This window comes from Lepidochelys kempii, chromosome 6 (genome assembly GCF_965140265.1).
Source record: "Lepidochelys kempii isolate rLepKem1 chromosome 6, rLepKem1.hap2, whole genome shotgun sequence".
Classification (NCBI taxonomy): domain Eukaryota; kingdom Metazoa; phylum Chordata; order Testudines; family Cheloniidae; genus Lepidochelys; species Lepidochelys kempii.
This window is the reverse complement of record NC_133261.1, coordinates 39,949,835-39,974,970: the sequence shown is the minus strand read 5'-3', so window position 1 is coordinate 39,974,970 and position 25,136 is coordinate 39,949,835. Positions and strand designations below refer to the sequence as shown.

At 42.1% G+C, this 25,136-nt stretch overlaps 1 protein-coding gene across 4 annotated transcripts in view; it reads left to right on the top strand.

Annotated features, from left to right (window-relative positions):
• SYT9 (synaptotagmin 9) overlaps window positions 1-25,136 on the top strand; it is a 109,547-nt gene that overhangs the window by 675 nt on the left and 83,736 nt on the right. The window lies entirely within an intron of this gene.

Sequence of the window (25,136 nt, the reverse complement as noted above, 5' to 3'; positions counted from 1 at the left end):
CTCACCCCAGCCATGGGGAGACGCAGAATCAATATCCCCATCCCGCCCCACCCATGGGGAGATACAGAATCAACACCCCCCACATCCCGCCCCAGCCCTGGAGAGACGCAGAATCAATACCCCCATCCCACCCCAGCCCTGGGGAGATGCAGAATCAATACCCCCCATCCCGCCCCACCCATGAGGAGATGCAGAATCAACACCCCCCATCCCACCCCAGCCCTGGGGAGATACAGAATCAACACCCCCCCATCCCGCCCCAGCCCTGGGGAGACACAGAATCAATACCCCGCATCCCACCCCACCCATGGGGAGATACAGAATCAACACCCCCATCCCGCCCCACCCATGGCGAGACGCAGAATCAACACCCCCATCCTGCCCCACCCATGGGGAGACGTAGAATCAACACCCCCCATCCCGCCCCACCCATGGGGAGACGCAGAATCAATACCCCCATCACACCCAGCCATGGGGAGGTGAGGAATCAATACTTCCCATCACACCCCAGCCCTGGGGAGATGCTAAATCAACAGCCTCACCCTACCCCTAGGTACCTCCACTGAACAACAAGGGAGGTGAAGAATGTGTCCCTCCTCATACCCACTCCCCAGGGCATATACACCCCTTCTGCTCTAACTTCAGAGGGGAAACATTCCCGTAGGATAAAAGCAATAGCTCTGATTGTTCAGGACAGGAGTGGACTCAGTCACAGAATCTATTCTTTAGTTTCAAGCAACGACCTGATCTAAGTGTTTTTCTGCAGAGTAATGTAGAAGGCTGCTAAAAGGTAAAACCCGATGGGGTTTTATGTGTTCCTAAATCATTAGGATTTTTGAAGAAATCAACAACTGGTGTCATCAATTTCCAGCCATTCTTTCAGGTGGTTACACTATTCATATGATTAGATTCCTCCCCTTGAAACTGGATTCATTTAGGACAAAAGCATGTATGTACATCAATTTTAGCAAATCTTAATTTCAACAGTATTTCCAGTGAAATATAATTGTGACTGCTGGTCTGAAACCAGGAATCATAGATTCACTACTTTAAATTATCTCATCTTAGTTGTTCAGTGTTTTCATTTGTTTTAAAGCTTAAGAATGTTTGCTTCCAGATAGCAGTTTGAACCTATAAGTAGCTTTACTGAGTTCAATCAAACCAGAATCTCAGTGTTCAGTGACAGGTTTCAGAGTAGAAGCCGTATTAGTCTGTATCTGTACTTGTGGCACTTTAGAGACTAACAAATTTATTAGAGCATAAGCTTTTGTGGGCTACAGCCCACTTCATCAGATGCATAGAATGGAATATATATATATATATATATACACATACACATACAGATAAGTTGGAAGTTACCATACAATCTGTGAGAGGCTAATTAGTTAAGATGAGCTATTATCAGCAGGAGAAAAAAACTTTTGTAGTGATACTCAAGATGGCCCATTTAGATAGTTGACAAGAAGGTGTGAGGATACTTAACATAGGGAAATAGATTCAATATGTGTAGTGACCCAGCCACTCCCAGTCTCTGTTCAAACCCAAGTTAATAGTATCTAGTTTGCATATTAATTCAAACTCAGCAGTTTCTTGTTGGAGTCTGTTTTAGAAGCTTTTCTTTTGCAAAATTGCCACCTTTAAATCTTTTACTGAGTGACCAGAGAGGCTGACGTGTTATCCTACCGGTTTTTGAATGTTATGATTCCTGATGTCAGATTTATGTCCATTTATTCTTTTGCGTAGAGACTGTCTGGTTTGGCCAATGTACATGGCAGAAGGGCATTGCTGGCACATGATGGCATATATCACATTGGTAGATGTGCAGGTGAATGAGCCCCTGATGGCGTGGCTAATGTGATTAGGTCCTATGATGGCGTCACTTGAATAAATATGTGGACACAGTTGGCAACGGGCTTTGTTGCAAGGATAGGTTCCTGGGTAGTGGTTCTGTTGTGTGGTGTGTGGTTGCTGGTGAGTATTTGCTTCAGGTTGGGAGCTGTCTGTAAGCAAGGACTGGCCTGTCTCCCAAGATCTGTGAGAGTGATGGGTCGTCCTTCAGGATAGGTTGTAGATTCTTGATGATGCATTGGAGAGGTTTTAGTTGGGGGCTGAAGGTGATGGCTAGTGGCATTCTGTTATTTTCTTTGTTGGGCCTGTCCTGTAGTAGGTGACTTCTGGGTACTCTTCTGGCTCTGTCAATCTGTTTTTTCACTTCAGCAGGTGGATATTGTCGTTTCTAATACTATATTTCAATTTCTATACTGCGTCAAATCAAGGTTTCACAGGTGTGAAGGAAAATTAAAATGAGCAGAACCATTTTTAGAAAGATTTAAAATAACTGAGAACTGGACAGTATTTGCAGTACTCTAAATTGTACTGGCAGTTCAGCTACTCGTCACTGCACAGTAATAATGATGTATTTACTATTCTTACAGTAGTTAGTTCAGTTATTCCAATTTCAGTCTATTCTTCAATGTCTAATGCTTTCAAACAAAGATTTTGCAGTAACTTGATTAATATGAGACAGCTTTCATGATGTAAATTACTGACAAATACTTGGGTAAACTAAGATAGCTTGAGCAATCCAATAAGGAGAATAAAACTGGTTAGGTAAAAAAATCTTCCATGTAAAATAAACGAAGCAGAATTTTCATATGTCTAGGTTATTTGTATTAAGATCTATTTTCAGCCGTGATAACTTCATTCACTTAAAACAACTCTAATTTTAAAAGATTGCAGACATTTGTAACAAGAACTTTAAAATTTGCTAAAAGATAGGTAGAATAACTCACCAAATAAATATTATACACATGCATTTAATAATTTTAAGAATAATTTGGTTCAAATAAATACTTTGTGTGTGACAGACACTTCTCTGTCAAAAAGCATTCAAGAAGTGATTGTGTCTATTTCTAGTTTCTCTAGTTTGTATATACTCAGGTATCAATCACATTCTTGTATCCTAAGTAATGATTCCCAAGGACCGCTGCTTAAGTCAATTATCACTTAGAATTGTGAGTTATTTGAACCATATGTAAAGAGGTAGCCTAAATCACTTTGAATAACAAGCATTTTTGAGATTTTTTGTAGAAGACACCTGACTATTCATGAAAGTATCATGCAGACATGATGTCTGGCATTCTGTCTGGGAACATTTTAAAAACATACCGTGCTCAGTAAAGTTATATACATTGAGCATACATCGCTGCAAGAATATGAGATTCTTAGTCTTCTTGTATTACTTTCCATAATGAAGAAAACTGTTTCTGTATTTCTTATTTTAGCTCATTATTTCTTAAACCATTATGGTAGGATGAGTTTTCAGTATTTGCTGCAAACCTGATCTATTACACAGAGTAACTAGGTTTCAGAGGAACAGCCGTGTTAGTCTGTATTCGCAAAAAGAAAAGGAGTACTTGTGGCACCTTAGAGACTAACCAATTTATTTGAGCATGCTCGGGGGTCGCATAACTAGTTATGCGACCCCCGAGCATGCTCAAATAAATTGGTTAGTCTCTAAGGTGCCACAAGTACTCCTTTTCTTTTTACAGAGTAACTACTATGTTAGGAAGCTGTTAATTTGCACTTAACTCACATTTCTATCGTTCAAATGTGGGATTGTCAAGAAAATGAATTCCCCATAAAGTTTGGTTTCCCAGTCAAATCCATGGATGGTAAGAAGACAGTGCATTCAACTCCCAAAAGAGGGAGACAGTACCCCTTCAATAGCAGACAGGCCAAATCCAGCTTGATTTACTCACATAAGAAATACCATTGAATTAATGGTGGAATGGAATTTATGGGCTCTGAAGAGAGACTCATGAGTTTTCAAGGACTGGAAGGATGTTGGCTACAATATAGGGCTGGGGACAGATTCTTCTGGGCAAAAATAAGCATGAAGTCATCTTAATTGTGTCATACTCTCTTTACTATGTAAGCAAGTTTTACATCAGCCACCCAAACTATGTTCCTCTCAGATAGCAGAAAATCCTGTCAAGCCAGACACAAAAGAAAACCATTTAAAAATACATAAACATTTGTTAGTAAATAGAGCTGACAAGAGTGTGGCTATAAAGGAAAAATATATGTGGTGTGTGGCTGATGGTTAGTAATGCTACTGTTTTCATTATGGCAGTTCTTGTACAAAAATATGTGAATGCTATTTTTAGAAAGTTTCTCCATGCTCAGATGCATTTTCCCAGTAAATTATATGCTTACCTAAACTCTTCAACCTGGAAAAAATGGTGATGTACAATATCTTTATTTGTTACATAATTTTCCCTATATGGAAGAAAGGATGGTCTATTGGTTAGGGTACACACCTGGGACTTAAGAGATCCAGGTTCAGTTCACTGCTCCACCACAGACTTCATGTGTAAAATGACTTGGGCAAGTCACTTAGGACCAGATTTTCAAAGTATTTAGGCACCTAAAGATGCAGATAGGCACCTACTAGGATTTGTTCAATGAGAGTTAGGTTCCAAGGCACTTTTGAAAAATGCACCTATCTGCATCTTTAGGCATCTAAATACCATTAACAAGCTGGCTCTTAGCCTCTCTGTTTCAATTCCCCACCTGTAAAATGGTGTAGTAACAGCACTTCCCTACCGCAGAGGAGTGTTGTGAGGATAAATACATTAAAGACTTCTGAGATGCTCAGATACTATGGTAATGAGGGCCACATCAGTACCTTAGATAGATATGCACGTGAAAACCATCTTACGTGGAGTTATGGGGTCTTTGAGATAGTCACCTGGAAAGTGAGTTTAATTAAAACCAACAAAAATTTTGCAGTTGAGGAATGGGTGTTCGGTTGCTGTAGAGGAATCAGGGCAACAGCAAGTATGTGCTGATTCTTTGTGGACTTTTCCTCTAGTAGATCCCTCTCCCAGTCCTTTATCACTTCCCAAGTCAAACATCTGATGTGGGGCATGTCTTAGGAGTCTGTAGAAACAGCTGTATACTTTTGTCACACAGGTATGTGACTCTGGATTGCCAGAGAAGCAGGTGTTTTGTAAGAAGATCAGTCAAAAGTGTACTATGATTTTGGGTTTAGGACCGTTAACAGTTTAGCACCGAAGGTAAGTGATAGTGGTCTTCTTCTGTCCACTAGAGACAATGTTGCTTTTCTCAGAATGGTGAATTTTGTGGCAAATTACTGTGGTTTGCACTTCCGTTACAAATAGGACAATATGTATATTTTGGATGACAAAGTCCCGTACATCAGATGGCAATTTTTACGGGTTTTTTTGCCACTGCTTTTTGTTTTGTTTGTATATCTTTTCACCCATTTTCTTGCTGGAGTCCAACACGCCAGAGAATTCTCCAGGGACCAGTCATTTGGCAGGGTTGGTCTGTCATAGTTCTTTGGTAGATGTGTCTGTCTCTGCACATTTCTGCAGGGTCCTCTGGTGTGGCATGTCTCACCCTTCTCAGATTACCCCCACCTTTTCCACAGCTTCTGCTCTCCATGTGCTCCTCACTGAGCATGTCCTGCAGCCACAGAGTGCTCACTGCCTGGTTTCCAGTTTGTTGATAATTACTGAAATATAAGTATGAAGCGTTTAGTCAAAGGACTAGGAAATTCTGCAATAAAATGTTGGAGATTATGTCAAAAAAGACATTATGCCGCTACAGCACATTCTGGATTGGATTCTTCACCCTTCCTGTAGATAAAAGAGTGAAAGGATCCAGCACTAGAAACTTACAATAAAAAATTTAAAAAGGTCATTGGAAGCTGTTGTGGACCTTTGGAGGAGGATGAGAAGAATGATCAGGAAACGTTTATGCAGATAAGGGAGTTATATAAAAGGGCTAGACCATTAATCATGGTGAATTTTCATTAATGTCACACTGAGTGGAATAATGACAGTAGAAATACTAAATAAAGTTGCCCATTCTTGACTGTCATATTGGATTGCACATTTTGAGGATAAGCCAATAAGATCAGATGTTATTCTTAATTACGTCCTTTTAAAATTATCACTATCTGCTAAAATAGAATAAACAGTGAATATTGTGGTTTAGTGATGGACATTAGACATGAAGAACTCTACACATCTTGAGCAAAAGCGATGGATTTTATACAGTAATGGAAAAATCAGACTTTATTATTTAATCAAATTAAAAATAGTTGATTGCAATCAAGAAACCAAGAAATCTGGCCATGGAAATGTGATGGTTTTTGAAGGAACAGTGTGAAAGGGTACAATTTACATTTATGTCAGTGGAAGCTAACGGTCCTCTTCATCAATACTTTACTTAACTAAGTGCATTTTTAACTCTGCTTGATTCCTCTACACCAGATATAGGTGGCTTAGCTGCATAATAAATTATCGATAGGAAAAACAAAAGTGGAAAACAGCAAAGATGTCTGGACTGGTTGGCATTCAGCCAACCACGTGAGCACAGAAGCCAAACTTGGGACTTGTATAAATGAAATCTTTGGCAAGCCAGGGTGTAAATCTACAATGCTCTAGCCTGTGGCACACTAACTGGCTGTGTGGACCCTGCTACTGCCACTTAGTATGTGGCATGCTAGTGTGCTGTAGATACACACCCCAGCTTGCCACAGGCTAACTGTTCGTCTAGACACACCCTTGCTCACAGAAAATCTTTTCAACATGGACTATACATTTTACCCCATATTATGATTAATAACATGTTGTGACCTCATCTTAAAACCAATCTCATCATGGGGGCTTGCATTTTTCTGAATAAACTGTAGCCCTTATATTAAATCACTTTTTTAAAAAATTGGTGAATTGGGCCTGGGTTTTCACAGGAACCTAAAGGAGCTGTGGTTCAGTGGGAGCTGGAGTCCTCACCCCTTTGGGCCTCTGTGAAAACCTCAGCTTAGGTTTCTTCAAACATGTCATTCCTTTGTCCTTTACTAGGGCTAAGTCCCCAGCAAGTTTGACATTAACTAAAAACTTTTGTGCGTTTTGTTTGGTTGGTTTCAGTGGTGGTGGTAAAAACCAGGCTTCAAAAACGTAGCTTAATTTCTTAAGAGGCACACATCTAACTTTTCATGCTTGGATAACATGAAAGTGACTCAACTGATTTTGTTCAAACTTCCAAAAAATGAAAAGTATCAGGGAAAAAGATTAGTTTAAGCATGAGAAATTTCAGCCAAGGGGGAAAAAACAATTTACACAGTCATGAAGTGAAAAAAAGGGGAATAACCCTTTCAAGGTATAGTACATTTATTGTCGCTGTGCTTTTTACTCATTCTGGGCCAGATTCACCATTGCCCTGCATATTTTGTAGCCAGTGACACCAGTACAAATAAAGGTAAAATGCTACAATTCTGAACTGATGGTGTTTTTGACACATTTCCCATCAGTATAAATCACTCCACACAATGTAAGGCAGCAGTAAACCAGGTCCTCTGACATTACGGCAAATGAACAAGGGAGACTGCAGCTCAGATTCCTTTGAATTTCAGAAACCAAAATATTGTTTTAAACTTTGTTCAAATAGAGTGTTAATCACATATTTTAAATGGGAGCTGAACACTGTTTTCCTCTTTTGAAAAGTCAGGCACAAGTTTTGGGGATTTAAAGAAACATTTGCTGCTCCCCTTTCATCTGAGATGGTGTATTGTTTTAATTGGTGTCAGTGCACATTTACTGTAAATGGCTCGGCGTTCAGAGATTTTCCATTGATGCTAATAGGGTTAAGTACTCAGGTTACGAGAGAAAAAATGCTGCGTTCAACAGATAACTGTAAAAATGATGTGCTTTGAGAAAGAGGAAACAAAAAAGCATGTATCTGCTAAGACAAGAAGGACTACACGTAGGCTTACCAACAAAGATTTGGGACTTTAGTTGTTGCCTTACAAAACCAGTGATACAATGTGAATCAAACTAAAGAAGATGGTGACAATTATTGTACAAGTTACTATATTATTTTTTCTGAACAAAGGTTCTGCTTTAATATAACAACTGTACAGTCCGTTACAGACCTATACTATGGGAAATGTATTTTTATGAATATTCTGTGTATGTATAGATGCTTCAGATGTCGTTATTGGATGTATTACAGTGGGATCCAGAGGTCTCAGATTTTAGCCTAGTTGTTGTAGATGTTGTACAGACATGTATGGCCAGATCCTCAGCCTAGCTAAGGTCACTGTGCACTGCCAGGGTTGCATAAGCAACCTTAAAACTGCCCTAAAAGAGTCAACTGAGCATTCCTCCAAATTGAGGAATCCTGAGCTGGCAAAAGCTGGTGTGGCTGACTTTACTCCAGCCTCTCCTGGCATTTCCACCCTCATCCCCTTCCACTAGTTCCCTGTGGCTGCTCTGAGAGGTCAGTTGGCCCCTTGCTGGCCACAGGAGAGAGGAAGGAGTAAAGGTGGCTCCTAGCCACTTTCCCCTTCTTCCCCACACCTGTGCTGGGTAAGAGATCGGAGCTGTTGAGAACCGTCCCCATATTGTTGATTTAGGGTCTTAAAAAATTAACCTGAAGTAAATTCTTCATGCTCAGAAAACAGCAAGATTGCAGAGAATTACCTGTAAAAAGTTGGACCCACCAAATGACCATAGGGAAAAAATATTTAATGTAGCAAGTGAAAAGCAGAAATTCTTACAAAGGAGTCCAGGTGACTTTCTTAAAGTAGAAAGAGGGAGAGGGGAGGGACAGGGCTGTAAATGTCTTCATTAAAATTATCCTTGCAGTAATCCTAGAACTACCCAGGAGTTACATCGGACTTGCACAGTTTACAAAGTAGTCCTTTAAAGTACACAGTGGTGTGCTGTACAGTATAGGGTGCTGCTAACTACATTTGCAGTTTGCATTTTTGGGGTGGGTTTTTTTTTTAATACTCTGTGAGAGAAAACAAATGTATCCAGTCTTCCACAGTATTATTTTAGGCTCCAATTGGTATAAGCTGCTAAGCATTCTGATTTGTTAGCAGTGACCTGATAAAATCCCAGCACAAATCTTGAGAGAGAATCACTTTATCAGAGCTTCCCATTGCTAGTTCAATCAGTTCCCCATATGACTTCCCATTTTTATTACTGCATCTGATCCCTGTTTGTATTTAAATAGGAGATACTTCAGCCAGACTTGTTAAAATTATAACAAACATAAAGAAATTCACTTGCAAAATTAGAGTTGCTTTATGACACGAACAACCAAGGCAAAAATGCACATTGAGTCAAAATGAACCCCAGGTCTTCGCATACCTAGTCACAACTGGATCCCTTTGCACTAGTTTTCTTAAGACAGCTCATCTCCCCAGGTTATCTTTGCATTTCGTAGCATATGTTTTTATAAGTATATGATATGACACATCCTTACACTTATTTCAATATCCCGCTCTGTGCCTCAGTTTCTCCAGCTGTAAAATCAGAAAAATGCTTGCCTCTCTCAGGGGGCATTGTGGTTTTTAGTTAGGGGGCTCTAACAGAAGGCATGCACATGAAAGAAATATAACACTTATTTTCCTCTCACTTTTATAACTTCTCTTTTCCTATTTTTTATTTATATTTTGCTACCCATTTTACTCATTCTTCCTCTGTTTACTTTAAATTCTTTAAGGTCTCCTTGAATTTATGAGCTTTTAAAATTTACAAAGAAATTAATACAAACCCAGTGTTCCTGCCCTAGTGTTTTTCAGTTCTCTCCCAAATACGGTCCCTGTTCAGCCATGTCTGAAGTTAGGTGGATGAGTAGTCCCATTGACTTCTATGGAACTACGCACATGCTTAAAATTAGGACCTGCATATTGGTCTATATTCTGAATTACTATAGCATTGCAATATACTGGAAAATATGGTCGCAAGGTTTATTTTAAGTGAGCTGGAGGAATATGCCAATGGTCTCCATGATGAAAGATTTTTCCTGAGGGCACAGAACCTCATCCTATGGTATCTTTGAAAGCAACTGAGTTTGATTCCTGGAAATACACCCAGAGTAAATAAATAGCAAGTACTGTCATTAATAATGCATCTTAGGAACCTACAGAAACATTCGAGGGAAAGGATATGAGGGACCTGTATATAGGTCATTTTATATGTGTTTTTAATATATTCTAGAGAGCAGGTTTGTGAAGCATTCTTGGAAATTGGATTAGCATATCATATACAAAATCAAATCAGAAATTATTTGTCCACTAACATCCAACTACTCAAGCAAGTTTTTTATAATGTACTATCACTGTCAAAGAAAATTAGGATAATCAATGGAAAAATACAGATGATGGGGAAATTACCTAAAGAGAAATATAAGAAGTACCAACATTTTCAGGAGTCTGGATTAATTACAGTCCAATCCCTCTTTATTACTCCAAGACTCTAACCTTAAAAGCCTTTGCATATTCTGTAGATTTCAAAAATTGGATCAAATTCTGCTTTCACCTTTATATGCTTGTAATTCCCACTGAGCCCTTACCATCACATTAGTAGTGACAACATTTTCTTTCAATGGGATTTGCACATTCTTGACTGAGGGCAGAATTTGCTTTATTACGTCTCTAAGAAATATTCATGAGTTTATTTTCTACAGGCAGTCATTTACATTTATAGGGCACATAGCCCCAATCACTTATGTAGAGGTCTTCATTTCTAATGGCTGTATGGGTTATTAGTTCCTTGTAAAAACTTTTTGTGAACATATTGTACTGTTGATACGTAATGTTAGCGTTCTAAATTGTTACGTTTTGTGCTAATTTGAGTGACCAAAGTGCAAATAATAGGCCACATTTCCCCCGCCACAAAATGGCTTCTAATTTCCTGAATCAATAGTGCATGCAGATGTCTGCATTTAGACATCTAATTCTTTGATTGCATCCAATAATCAGAATCAGAAGTATAATCCCAACTGATTTCAGTTATAAAAACAAAGGAGGTCCCTTCTACAGATTTGACTTCCTATATGTAATTGTCCTATTTTTCTTTTTATTGGGCATTGCAAGGTTATTGCATATGAATGGAAAAGCTTAAATGAACATGGATTTAAGTGCAGTTTTATATCTTGAATGCACCACTGATAGGGCTGTGGGGAGGCAGTAAATGTAAAAATACATTTTAACATACATGTTTTTCCCACAGCACTGATTGGCTTGCTGGAGTAATGCATAATTCTGTGACCTCTCCAATATGATGGTTTGCCATGAGACTCAATGTGTTCCAGCATTAGATATGAAAAACTTTTATCTAGTCCGTATTAAAAACCTTAAGTGATAAGGCTTTCACTACTTCCCTTGAGAGAGTGTTCTACAGCCTAATTGTTCTTGTGGTCAGATAGGCTGAATGTCATAAAAAAGACTGTATTTTCCCTTTTTAATTTGATCCCATTACTCTTAGTCATAGCCCTGTGTATGTCAGGGATGTTCTCTCTTATACCTTGCTGCCCATGGACCTCAGGGACCTCTCTGGCCCCCAGACATCTCTGAGGGATCTTAGGGATGCTCCAGTGCAGCTTCCTTTTTCCCAGCTAGGCCCCTTGCACCTGGGCTGGAAATGGGGGTGACACAGGAGCTGTACATGATTATTCCTCTAAGCAGGAGCAGTCCTCAGGGGGCTGATCTTTACAGTAGCTCTGAACTATCAAAGTAGGCCTGGATGTAGCCTTTAAATTTATTGTTGAATAGTGGCTTTGCCACAAGCCCTGCCAAAGGAGCAGCACATAGTTGTGCTGTTCCAGAAGCAGGCCAGAGTCTGAACTGAGATTCAGAGTCTCAGTTTGGTCTCTGAGTTTCCCCCCACCCCCCGCAAAGAGGCACACATACACGCTCCAGGGAGCAATAAGATGCGCCAACCTTTCACTGGGTGAAGATTGCTTCTACCTCCACACCGTCGTGGCTGCAATGACCAGCTTCTTTGAGTAGGGCAGGTGAAGCCAAAGCTGCACCACGCACTCCCCACCATTTGCACAGGAGGGAAGGCAGCTTTGTGCTGATACCAGCCATAGAGGTAGCCCAGGCAGGGGTTTAAGGCTACACCTCACACTACTGCTCTGGTGAGTAACCAGGATAATGACTGTGTCCTTACTAAGCAATCAGAACCAACTCATAATTGCTTCGCCAATGCTAGCTCATATTTCTAACTAACGTTATATTTTTGCGACGAGTTCTTTAATTTATATTTCATTTGTAAACACACATTTTGATTTTTTTTTTTTTAAATTTTCCTTTGGGAGATAATGAACATTGTTGGTGGTTTGTTACAGAACTGTAGTCAAGAACTTTCCTATAATGTTGTGGGTTTTTGCTGTACTTTAGCATTAATTTAAGCTCTTTTATGGCTTTATTTAGACGGAACAGATAGAGGGAGATTATTTTAGTTTAAAGCTTTACTCTGATGCTATGTTTGTGACAGTGCCTGCTTTCAAATGGAGAAAAAAAATAAGTGAGCGTACAAGCCAAATCCTTCATTCACTGGGTCATCAGCAAAATTAAACGTAGAAATGTTTTTTATAAAGAACGTTGTTGATCACAATTTATAAAGTATTTGATCGCTGAGTTTGTTGCAAAACAAATAATTATCTACATATTCTTTAGTATTGACCACAATGAATATATTACAAGCAAGTACAGGGGGTTTTGTTCTTATCCAATAAATGGATGAAGTAGAGAAAACATTCTCCATACCAGCTGGTGCTGTGTACATCTGTAACACTGGCTTTTGTAATCACACCAAATCAGTGTGTTTTAGGTGCTCACTGTGTTTAGCAGCATACTGAATACTTGTTAAGAAAGAAGAATGAAGTTTTGCTTTCCCTGACAAGCAGGTCCACAGCTAGGATTTATAGAATATGCTTGATATGCTTAAAAGGGATCCATGGAGGCAGTGGATGTAGCCAAAACTGACACATAAAGGTATGCCTTGAGCCAATATACAGCACCTGGGATATATCAGACTGTAGGTGGTAGAAGGGGTTCAAGGGCATAAACTCCCTCAGAAAAACCTTTTGGATTATTGATGGTTATTATTATTTATTCCCACATGGTAGAAAAAAATCCAGTGGCACTAATAATTCCAGATTTTAGACATGCAAAGAATGAATAGAATAAAAGACATTTGAGATGGGATGAGGGATGGTCCCTACAGTATATTTTCTAGCATTTTAGCCAATTTTGCTTTACAAGTTCGAAGCAATGAGGTTTTCAAGACTTCCCTTGGGAGACTGTTTCTTCAGCGTGATAAATCTCAGTCAGTACATTTAATTCTATATCACTGCCAGTGTGCCTTTCTAGCTGGGTGTAGCGGGTTAGTGTGACTCCACCATCTCTTGGCCATCTCTTAGCTAAGCGCAACATATTTCGCTCTTGTAATTTCTCTTTGTAAATCAATCCCCCTAGCTCCCAGATAATTTTTGTGGCTGTTCACTCAACTCCCTCCAGTTTGCCAATAATTTTCTGGTAATATGGTGCCCAGGCAGAGCCTTATAGAAAGGGGTTATTACCTCCCTGCTCTATTGCCTTTGAGAAGCACAAATTTGAATTGGCCTAGTTTGCTGCTATAGCACATTGTAAACACATGTCAAATATGCTATCCTTTACCATCCCATATTGGTTTGCCAGATTTGTATGTGTATCTGTGTTTCAGATTATTTTCCCCACATGCATGAGCTTGTGTTTGTCCAAGCTATAGCTCATTTTATTATTTTCTACACATGGTTCTAATCTCTGTAGGTCTCTTTGTATTATTTCTTTGTCGTTAGTGCTGTTTGCAACTCCTTCAAAGTTAGCATTGTCTAAGAAGTTCTTTACTGTGCTGTTGAATCCCTCTTCCATCACTGAAGATGACAGATAAGACCAGACCTTACGCCACTCCCTACATTATCCCGCCAGACACCACTCCTCAGCAATATTCAATTCTGTTTATCATTACCCTTTGGAGTCAGTTTTCAATTCATATGAGAGTTTGGCCTATTGAATTAATGGTTAATTTAAGGTTTCATAAGACAACATATTAAATGTTTTATTGACATCTGTCATAGCTTAAAACTAATTAGAACTTGCTCTGAAATATCCCAGTGAGAATTCTGAATGTCCAGAAAAAAGGGACAATATACTGTCTCTGATAATGGTATCAACAAAACCAAGAGTCTTACAGTCTAATGTTTCTATGTGTAGCAGAGAAAAAGCCTTTCTACATGTCAAAGAGAGAAAGTTCTTTTATCTTTCCGCCCAGATAGATTTGGGATATAACAAGATAAATGGCAAGTTATTGCAACTGTCTTCCCACCATATGTGTCCCACCATAAATAAAATATAATAGGCTTGACCATCCATTACATTTTGGACTCTTCATGTTGCTGGAGCAGCAAAAAGGAATCATAAAACCTGTAGATCTGGCTACCAGGGAATATACATGGTGTAGCCCACTACTTGAACTCTGCTACATCCTTTATATGCCCCACTGAAGGAGATATAGCCACAGCACTGTGGCCCAGATCTTCAAAGGTATTTAGGCATTTAACTCCCACCAAAATCAATCCTCAACTGCTGAAAAGACCTCTTGGGGCCAGGGGCAACCTAGTGCAAAACAGAGCATACCTGAGGCTGCTCTAAATTATGGCAAGTTCTGAGTAGATAGTTGGCTGGGCCCAAGAAAGGGGTGGGACTAAACGTGGCTCACAGCCCTTTTAGCTCCTAGCCATCCCGGCTCTCTTCCTGAGCTGAGCAGAGGTTGACCAAAATAGAAAGTGAGGCCAATGTATTTGCACAGTATCATTATTAGCATATATATTAACAGGCTTCAACAATCAACTTTTCATAAAGCTAAAACGTTACAATAAACTACAATATGTAGATCTCACACTTTGTTCTTCCCTCTCTCTTCCATCATTCCAGTTTCTTTTTTTCCCCATATCTAGAATTCTCCTTTAAGTCTTTTTCAGTGTCTTTTCCTGCCAGTTAACTTGTCATTTTCACTCCTTTCTTTGTCTGTAAATCTCTGCCTCCTATCACTCCTGCTCTGGAATGTTTCCCCTTTATTCATTCCCACTTCAATCCTTCTTTAGCCCCAAACTCATTCAGTGGTCCTCCTTTGCCTGCTCTATCCCTCTTCTTTCTCCTTGAGACCCTTCTCCATAACCAGGGCTATGATATTTATTATTGGTTAAGCTCTCACATTGGGGGTTGGAGCTGTACAAGACACAAAATAAAGACAGTGCCTGCACCAAAAAGATTTCAGGGTCTAATCTCATGATGGGCTCTTCCCTTAGCCTGGGCAGATCAAGCCATAAGAAGTGGCCACTGTAAGGAGCTGTAGCGGGAATCAGGCTCTCCCCAAACCACTGGCCAGCACTGCCCTTTACCAGGTCCTTCCACCAAGTTAGGTCTGGGACAGTCTCTCCTCTTAATATGGTCTTGCTGACAAACAGCCACCATCTGTACTGTATGCATATATGATATCCCCTTTCTTCTCTCAGTAACCAAACAGATCAAAAAGCTGTAAAATAAGTGCCTTAAAATGTTATCTGAAAGCTATGTGTAACTAAATATGAAAGACCAGTTATTAAAAGAACACAACATAAAATATGACGGCAAGAAAAATCAACCATACCAGGCCAGAAGCAATAAAAACAACTCTCTCCTGTCAGGGCCGGCTCCAGGCACCGGCGTTCCAAGCAGGTGCTTGGGGCGGCAGTTTGAAAGGGGTGGCTGCTTTTTGGCGGTGGCAGCAATTTGGCGGCAGCTTCTGTGTTCCACTGGCCGTGGCGGCAAATCAGCGGCAGCTCCTCTCTTTTGCCGTTCGCAGCGGAAGTTTTTTTCACTGCTTGGGGTGGCAAAAACTGTACAGCCGGTCCTGTCTCCTGTGGATATTTCCCCACATTATAGTGTACCCAAGGCTATAACAGATGGGCCACCTTTCACCATTCTTACACTAGGATTCCCATATAAAGGTAATGCTGACAGACCCCAGTCATCGGCAGGCAGGATTGAACCTGGGGCCTCTGGAGCTTAGTGCATGAGCCTCTACTGCATGAGCTCAAAGCCAACTGGCTGTTAGCTAAAGCTGTAGAGCAAACTCATTAATCTCTCTTTCTCTAAGTGATCTCAGTGCCACTAGCTGGGACAGAACACCATACCCAGGAGATGTGTGGGTTACACTAGTATGCTGCAACATGGCTGCATTAAATAAACCATAATTTCAAGCACAGTAGAGTTAGTGTGAATGTTTCATGTTGAAGAAGTCATCACTTTCCCAAACCATAAGCTACATGTATCAACTTCACTATAAACAGTATACCACAAGGCTGGGACAGGACTCTGGGATTGTTGCTACCAATAAGAGAATTTTTTTTAAAAGCAGGAAGAGAATTTAATTACCACTGTACATACAAACTGCTGTATAACGAACCAATGATTATCAGGCAACTTTCATAAGACTGTTTTTAGAAAAATTCACAATGTATTGTACCCAGTGAATGATATTAGACAGAGAAAGGGGTAGTTTTCTTAATTGCAATATTAATGTATTTGATTAAAAAACCCTAAACACTGCTTATTCTTATTCTTATTTGCCTGCCAGCAGTTAGCCACTGGAAAAGTTCCTCAAAGGTGTTTGCTGACTCATGCTTAGAAGATGAAGTAATGAGATGAAAATTACAGGGTTAGTTTAAGGAAAAAGGAAGATATACAGAAAGCAGTTTGGAATTCTAAATGCTATACGTTCAAAATTACACTGTAGGTGTGCTGGATATGTCCTGTACATCAATTTTGCTCTCTCTTATGTGGGTGCAAACCCAGTGATTCAATGAGGTTATATGGAGGCAGCATGGTCTAGTAGCTATGACAGTAGACTTGGACTTGGGAGACCAGAGTTCTTTTCCTAGCTTTGCCACTCACCAAGTGTGTGACCTTGGGCAAGTCACTTCACCTCTCTATGCTGCTGTTTCTCTGTCCACCCTTTGTACTGATTGTAAGCTCGCTGGGACAGGGACTGTCTCTCACAATCTGTTGTCACAGTGCCTAGGACAATGGGGCCCTGATCTCAGGTTGACATGTAGGCACTAGTGTAATACAGATAAAAAGAATAATAATTTGTCCCATGTGCCTGCAGGGGAGAGAATGGGTTGGTATAACACCTTTTAGTTTCAGAGTAGCAGCCGTGTTAGTTTGTATTCACAAAAAGAAAAGGAGTACTTGTGGCACCTTAGAGACTAACAAATTTATTTGAGCATAAGCTTTCGTGAGCTAGAGCTCACTTCATCGGATGCATTCAGTGGAAAATACAGTGGGGAGATTTATATACATAGAGAGCATGAAACAATGTGTGTTACCATACACACTGTAACGAGAGTGATCACTTAAGGTGAGCTATTACCAGCAGGAGAGTGGCGGGGGAGGAGGGGGGGAACCTTTTGTAGTGATAATCAAGGTGGGCCATTTCCAGCAGTTGACAAGAACATCTGAGGAACAGTGGGGGATGGTGGGGGGAATAAACATGGGGAAATAGTTTTACTTGGTGTAATGACCCATCCACTCCCAGTCTCTATTCAAGCCTAAGTTAATTGTATCCAGTTTCCAAATTAATTCCAATTCAGCACTCTCTTTGGAGTCTGTTTTTGACGTTTCTTTGTTGAAGAATTGCAACTTTCGGGTCTGTAATCAAGTGACCAAAGAGATTGAAGTGTTCTCCCACTGGTTTTTGAATGTTATAATTCTTGACGTCTAATTTGTGTCCATTTATTCTTTTACGTAGAGACTGTCCAGTTTGACCAATATACATGGCAGAAGGGCATTGCTGGCACACGATGGCAATATCACATTGGTAGATGTGCAGGTAAACAAGCCTCTGATAGCGTGGCTGATGTGATCAGGCCCTATGATGGTGTCCCCTGAATAGATATGTGGACACAGTTGGCAACGGGCTTTGTTGCAAGGATAGGTTCCTGGGTAGTGGTTCTGTTGTGTGGTGTGTGGTTGCTGGTGAATATTTGCTTCAGGTTGGGAGCTGTCTGTAAGCAAGGACTGGCCTGTCTCCCAAGATCTGTGAGACTGATGGGTCGTCCTTCAGGATAGGTTGTAGAACCTTGATGATACGTTGGAGAGGTTTTAGTTGGGGGCTGAAGGTGATGGCTAGTGGCATTCTGTTATTTTCTTTGTTGGGCCTGTCCTGTAGTAGGTGACTTCTGGGTACTCTTCTGGCTCTGTCAATCTGTTTCTTCACTTCATCAGGTGGGTATTGTAGTTGTAAGAACACTTGATAGAGATCTTATAGGTGTTTGTCTCTGTCTGAGGGGTTGGAGCAAATGCAGTTGTATCTTGGAGATTGGCTGTAGACAATGGATCGTGTGGTGTGGTCTCGATGAAAGCTGGAGGCATGTAGGTAGGAATAGCGGTCAGTAGGTTTCCGGTATAGGGTGGTGTTTATGTGGCCATCGCTTATTAGCACCATAGTGTCCAGGAAGTGGATCTCTTGTGTGGACTGGTCCAGGCTGAGGTTGATGGTGGAGTGGAAATTGTAGAAAAGCTGGACGTGCACAAGTCCATGGGGCCGGACGAGTTGCATCCGAGAGTGCTGAAGGAATTGGCGGCTGTGATTGCAGAGCCACTGGCCATTATCTTTGAAAACTCGTGGCGAACCGGGGAAGTCCCGGATGACTGGAAAAAGGCTAATGTAGTGCCAATCTTTAAAAAAGGGAAGAAGGAAGATCCTGGGAACTACAGGCCAGTCAGCCTCACCTCAGTCCCTGGAAAAATCATGGAGCAGGTCCTCAAAGAATCAATCCTGAAGCACTTGCATGAGAGGAAAGTGATCAGGAACAGCCAGCATGGATTCACCAAGGGAAGGTCATGCCTGACTAATCTAATCGCCTTTTATGATGAGATTACTGGTTCTGTGGATGAAGGGAAAGCAGTGGATATATTGTATCTTGACTTTAGCAAAGCTTTTGACACGGTCTCCCATAGTATTCTTGTCAGCAAGTTAAGGAAGTATGGGCTGGATGAATGCACTATAAGGTGGGTAGAAAGCTGGCTAGATTGTCGGGCTCAATGGGTAGTGATCAATGGCTCCATGTCTAGTTGGCAGCCGGTATCAAGTGGAGTGCCCCAAGGGTCGGTCCTGGGGCCGGTTTTATTCAATATCTTCATAAATGATCTGGAGGATGGTGTGGATTGCACTCTCAGCAAATTTGCGGATGATACTAAACTGGGAGGAGTGGTAGATACGCTGGAGGGGAGGGATAGGATACAGAAGGACCTAGACCAATTGGAAGATTGGGCCAAAAGGAATCTGATGAGGTTCAATAAGGATAAGTGCAGGGTCCTGCACTTAGGACGGAAGAACCCAATGCACAGCTACAGACTAGGGACCGAATGGCTAGGCAGCAGTTCTGCGGAAAAGGACCTAGGGGTGACAGTGGACGAGAAGCTGGATATGAGTCAGCAGTGTGCCCTTGTTGCCAAGAAGGCCAATGGCATTTTGGGATGTATAAGTAGGGGCATAGCGAGCAGATCGAAGGACGTGATCGTTCCCCTCTATTCGACATTGGTGAGGCCTCATCTGGAGTACTGTGTCCAGTTTTGGGCCCCACACTTCAAGAAGGATGTGGATAAATTGGAGAGAGTCCAGCGAAGGGCAACAAAAATGATTAGGGGACTGGAACACATGATTTATGAGGAGAGGCTGAGGGAGCTGGGATTGTTTAGCCTACAGAAGAGAAGAATGAGGGGGGATTTGATAGCTGCTTTCAACTACCTGAAAGGGGGTTCCAAAGAGGATGGCTCTAGACTGTTCTCAATGGTAGCAGATGATAGAACGAGGAGTAATGGTCTCAAGTTGCAGTGGGGGAGGTTTAGATTGGATATTAGGAAAAACTTTTTCACTAAGAGGGTGGTGAAACACTGGAATGCGTTACCTAGGGAGGTGGTAGAATCTCCTTCCTTAGAGGTTTTTAAGGTCAGGCTTGACAAAGCCCTGGCTGGGATTATTTAACTGGGAATTGGTCCTGCTTTGAGCAGGGGGTTGGACTAGATGACCTTCTGGGGTCCCTTCCAACCCTGATATTCTATGATTCTATGATTCTATGAAATCATGGTGGAATTCCTCAAGAGCCTCCTTCCTGTGGGTCCAGATGATAAAGATGTCATCAATGTAGCGCAAGTAGAGGAGGGGTGCTAGGGGACGAGAGCTGAGGAAGAGTTGCTCTAAGTCAGCCTTAAAGATGTTGGCATACTCTGGGGCCATGCGGGTACCCATAGCAGTGCCGCTGATTTGAAGGTATATATTGTCCCCAAATGTGAAATAGTTATGGGTGAGGACGAAGTCACAAAGTTCAGCCACCAGGTTTGCTATGACATTATCAGGGATACTGTTCCTGATGGCTTATAGTCCCTCTTTGTGTGGAATGTTGGTGTAGAGGGCTTCTACATCCATAGTGGGCAGGATGGTGTTTTCAGGAAGATCACCGATGCATTGAAGTTTCCTCAGGAAGTCAGTGGTGTCTCGAAGATAGCTGGGAGTGCTGGTAGGGCCTGAGGAGGGAGTCTACATAACCAGACAATCCTGCTGTCAGGGTGCCAATGCCTGAGATGATGGGGTGTCCAGGATTTCCAGGTTTATGGATCTTGGGTAGCAGATAGAATACCCCTGGTCGGGGTTCCAGGGGTGTGTCTGTGTGGATTTGTTCTTGTGCTTTTTCAGGGAGTTTCTTGAGAAAATGCTGTAGTTTCTTTTGGTAACCCTCAGTGGGATCAGAGGGTAATGGCTTGTAGAAAGTGGTGTTGGAGACCTACCTAGCAGCCTCTTGTTTATATTCTGACCTATTCATGATGACGACAGCACCTCCTTTGTCAGCCTTTTTGATTATGCAGAGTTTGGCATTCCTAGCAATAAGTACTAATTGAACAAAGGTTTAGAGTTTTGGTGGGATACACTTTGGAGGTTGGATGCAATATTCAAATGTGGGCACTAAATAGGACATCAACTTCTACGTTTGGGCATTGAAAAAAAACTAGGCACTTAAAGAGGCATTTATCTGCCTCTGTATTTGTTTGAATGTCCAGATGTGGATTTGGTTGTGGAATTTAGGTGCCCATGTATTTGCACGTTGTGCTCTCTGTGTTTAAAGAACCAAATGGAATGTTTTGTAGGAACCATTCTGCTTCAGAATCTGGCCTATTTTTGATTATACAATAGGAATTTGGGTTTGCTTTCACTCATTCTCTAAATACCCAACTAATTTTGCAGATTGCTTCCTATTTTTGTGAGGTTTAAGGCTGTCAAACATCCATTGTAAATACACTTCCTGTATGAACCAAGCTGAAGCAAAAACTGAGAGGACTGTTATCATCTTTGCAAAATTGTTCCAGTTGTGGGAATAAAGAGACACAAGATATGGAATCCTTTTATTTCAGCAAACAAACTATAGCTTGACTCATACCACTTGCGAACTAAATGGGCACACACCAATTATTTTGGTCTTGATTTATTTGCTCTTTAAGTTACATATTTGTCTTTAAACTCTACCAAAAAGCCTCAATATCCCTGTAATGTTTGAATAAGCTGTTTAAAATGTACCAAGCTTCCCTCATGTGAAATTCTTGTGGGAAAATTGCAGAATGGCAGTGTAACTTGCTTTCGACTGAGCAAGCTCCTTCATGCTCCGGCTTCCTTTCATAAATCTCTGGAAATTTAGAACATGCAGCTCTTCAAGTTTCTTTTGTTTAATCGGGTTTAATGATATAATTGTATTAGATTTTTTTAATCAAAGTGGATAAAATCTTATCCTTACAATTTTCCTAATTGAGAAGGATAGCAAGTAAGACATTTTCTGCTCTCTTAAATTGCATTTGTCTGGTAATTCAAAGGGATATTTCCTCTGCTTGTCCTTCTCTGAATTTATCTATTCTTTGGGACAAATTCAACCATGATGTAACTCTACTTCAGTGGCATCATATCAGTTTATATCAGGGGCCACTAAATCTGGCCTCTCGACTACGGCACCATTTTTTTAACTCAGAAGTGTCTTTTAGATTGGGATTTTCAAAATGTTCATAGGAGTTAAACACCCAAAATCTCACTAACATTCAATGGAAGCTGGATACTAATTCCCTTAAGTGTCTTTGAAAATCCAAGCTTTAAATTATATAAGGGTATAGAAGAACAATCATTGATTGTTTCTATTAGCGATGAGTTGAAATGACTTGCTCAAGTACAGCAGTGTGAATAGATTCATGGTACGTATTAAGCATCCTACAGAGTTATCCTAAAATTGCTATGTGAAAATAATCCTAAAATAAGCAAACCTCATCATTAGTAAAAAGAAAAGGAGTACTTGTAGCATGTTAGAGACTAACAAATTTATTTGAGCATAAGCTTTCGTGAGCTACAGCTCACTTCACTGGATGGATCAGCTCACGAAAGCTTATGCTCAAATAAATTGGTTAGTCTCTAAGGTGCCACAGGTACTCCTTTTCTTTTTGCAGATACAGACTAACATGGCTGCTACTCTGAAACCTCTCATTGTTAGTGTTCCACACCACTACCTTACAGAGGAAAGTGAAAACCCAACACAAGACACAGTCACATGGACTTCAGTAGAGTAGCACAAATGTAACAAAGCAGAATGGGGTCTGGAAAGTTTCTCTTTTCTGATTCTTCTGACCATTAATTTCAATGAGGCTGCATAGGTGTAACTGTGAACAGAATTTGGCCTCCAATTCTATATAAGATAACCCTCTCACCTCTGTCAGGACCTGTCACGTCTTACTGTATCAATGGCTATATACATATGGTTGTGTGTGCCCTAGCTGGCACACTGATGTTTTTGCTTGGGTTGCTATTCAGCCAACAATCAAGAAAGGGAAAGACTGGCTACTGATAATCCAAAGAAATAAAAAGTAGTTCACTCAGTGTGATTACACTGAGTCATCATCTTTATCTCCCTATTCACCCTCATTTTCCTAGGTGTACCATAAATAAAAAAAACAATAATAATAATAATAATAATACAAGAATGTACAATTCTTCCTTTACAATATCAGAGTGGCAGGGTTTTCCTCTTGCTCTGCCCTTTTAGAAGATGGTGGGGGGCATGGATCAGCATTCATGTCACGCTCCCCATCAGTACCCGGCCCGGACGAGGGAAGCTAATAATCCAATCAGCAGACCAAATTCGATAATGAATCCTGGTCACATGCCACCTGAGGCACATTGTACATACACCAAGAAGAAGCAAATGGTGGAATCCTACAAGGAACTGCAAGTTAATCTAATGACTCACTGAGACAGGGATGGCCTGTTCAATACCACCCTGACTATAAGAGAGGTGGGAGGAGATCTGAGGTAGAAGGGTTCTCTCAGATAAGTTCTGAGGTAAGGAAGTATAGGAGCAACCAAACCAGAGACAGTTTAGGCAGGGATTCATGTAGTGTTTTTTTGAAATTAGCTTCTTGTTAATAAGAACATAACATAAGAACGGCCATACCGGGTCAGACCAAAAGTCCATAAAGCCCAGTATCCTGTCCTCTCTGAGTGGCCAATGGCAGGTGCCCCAAAAGTTATCATCAAGTGATCCATGCCCTGTTACCCAATCCCAGCTTCTGGCAAACACCAGGAAGGTTTGTTGACTGCAATGACTGCAGGGATCTAGAAAAAGATTCCACCTGTTTTCATTTGTATTTTCCCCCATGCAAAGAAACTATCATGAAGAGGCCAGGGAATGACAAGTTTCAGCTCACTGTGGTTACATGGGGTTATCCTGCCGCGGATTGCCCCTCTTCCCTCAGAACAGGGAGGAGTCGTGGAATTCCTCAGAACCCAAGGAATCCTCCAGATCTGTGAAGTATTCCAGCAGATCAAGGTTGTGAAAAAGACAGGCACATTTACAGAGGCCCATGTTTCTGTGCTATTTCCTGGAGACTTCTTTGTCCAGGGCATTATGGCTTTTGAGAGTGAAGGTTCTATGACCTCATTGATGGCTGCTGCCTCAGTTCCTCATCAATGCTGATAAAGCCAGCAGTTTCTTACACTGCATATTCTCCATAGCTTTGAGGATGCACGCTGGAGAATGCTTATTCCCCAGCCACGCCTGTGGGAGCCCAGATCCTGTCGTTTGTCTGCAGGACATCCACAGGCTCAAGGGAAGCATGCTGTGTGTTTTATTAGCAAATAGTGAAGCTGATTGCAAGTTAAGTTGAACATGTGGTATTTTATTATACCCTGCAGACTGCTCTGCCCATGTGCTTGCGTTATTTCTCGCCTAACTCCCCATGTTGTTTTCCTGGTGCCCCTCAATAACAGTAGTGCGGGTGCTGAAAGCCAGGCCCCTTACCCCAGTCCGCCCCCCTCCCTCGCTGAGGCTGGGAGCAGGGCTGTGTCTCTGGGAGGGGGGACCTGGACAAGGGTAAGGGGGCTGGGGCCACAGCTGGGGGCGGGTGTGGGGCCAGGAGCGGAGCTCTGGGCAGGGGCCAGCAGCCGGGACCCCATGTGCAGGGCCAAGAGCAGCGCCCCAGCGGTGAGGCCGGTGCGTGGCCCCAGGAGTGGAGCCCTGGCAGCGGGCAACCAGGCGCAGGGCACGGGGCCAGCGGCTGGGGAGCAGGGCTGGTGGGCGGGGCCCCAGGAGCAGACCCGGGAATGGGGAGGGGCCCTGGGAGCGGAGGGCTGGGAGCAGGGGGTGGGGCTGGGCACGGGGCCCCGGGCCAGTGGCCGGGGGTTGGGGCCGGCGGCCAGGACATGAGCCCCAGGTGAGGTGAGGGGTTGGTGAGCAGAGTGCGCGTGGAGGACCGGACGGAGGTGCAGGAAGCACCCGCACATTTTTGCTCTGAGTTAGTGGCTGGGAAGTGGGAGTGGCTAAGTTAGTTGCTGCAGCACCCCCCACCTCTACTTCCCGGGCCTATGCTCCTGCACCCCAAACCCTTCATGCCTGGCTCCATCCCAGAGCCCACATACCCAGCCCAGAGCCCGTGCCCCCTCCCACATGCCAACCCCCTGCCTCAACCCACAGCCCCCTCCCACATTCAGAATCCCTCAACCCCACCCACCCAGCCTGGAGCCCCCTCCTGCACCGCAACTCCCTACCCCAGCCTGGAGCCCCCTCCTGCACCGCAACTCCCTACCCCAGCCTGGAGTCCCCTCCTGCACCCTGAACCCCTCATTTCTGGCCCCACTCTGGAGCCCACACCCACAGTTAGAGCCTTCACCCGCTCCCATACGCCAACCTCCTGCCCC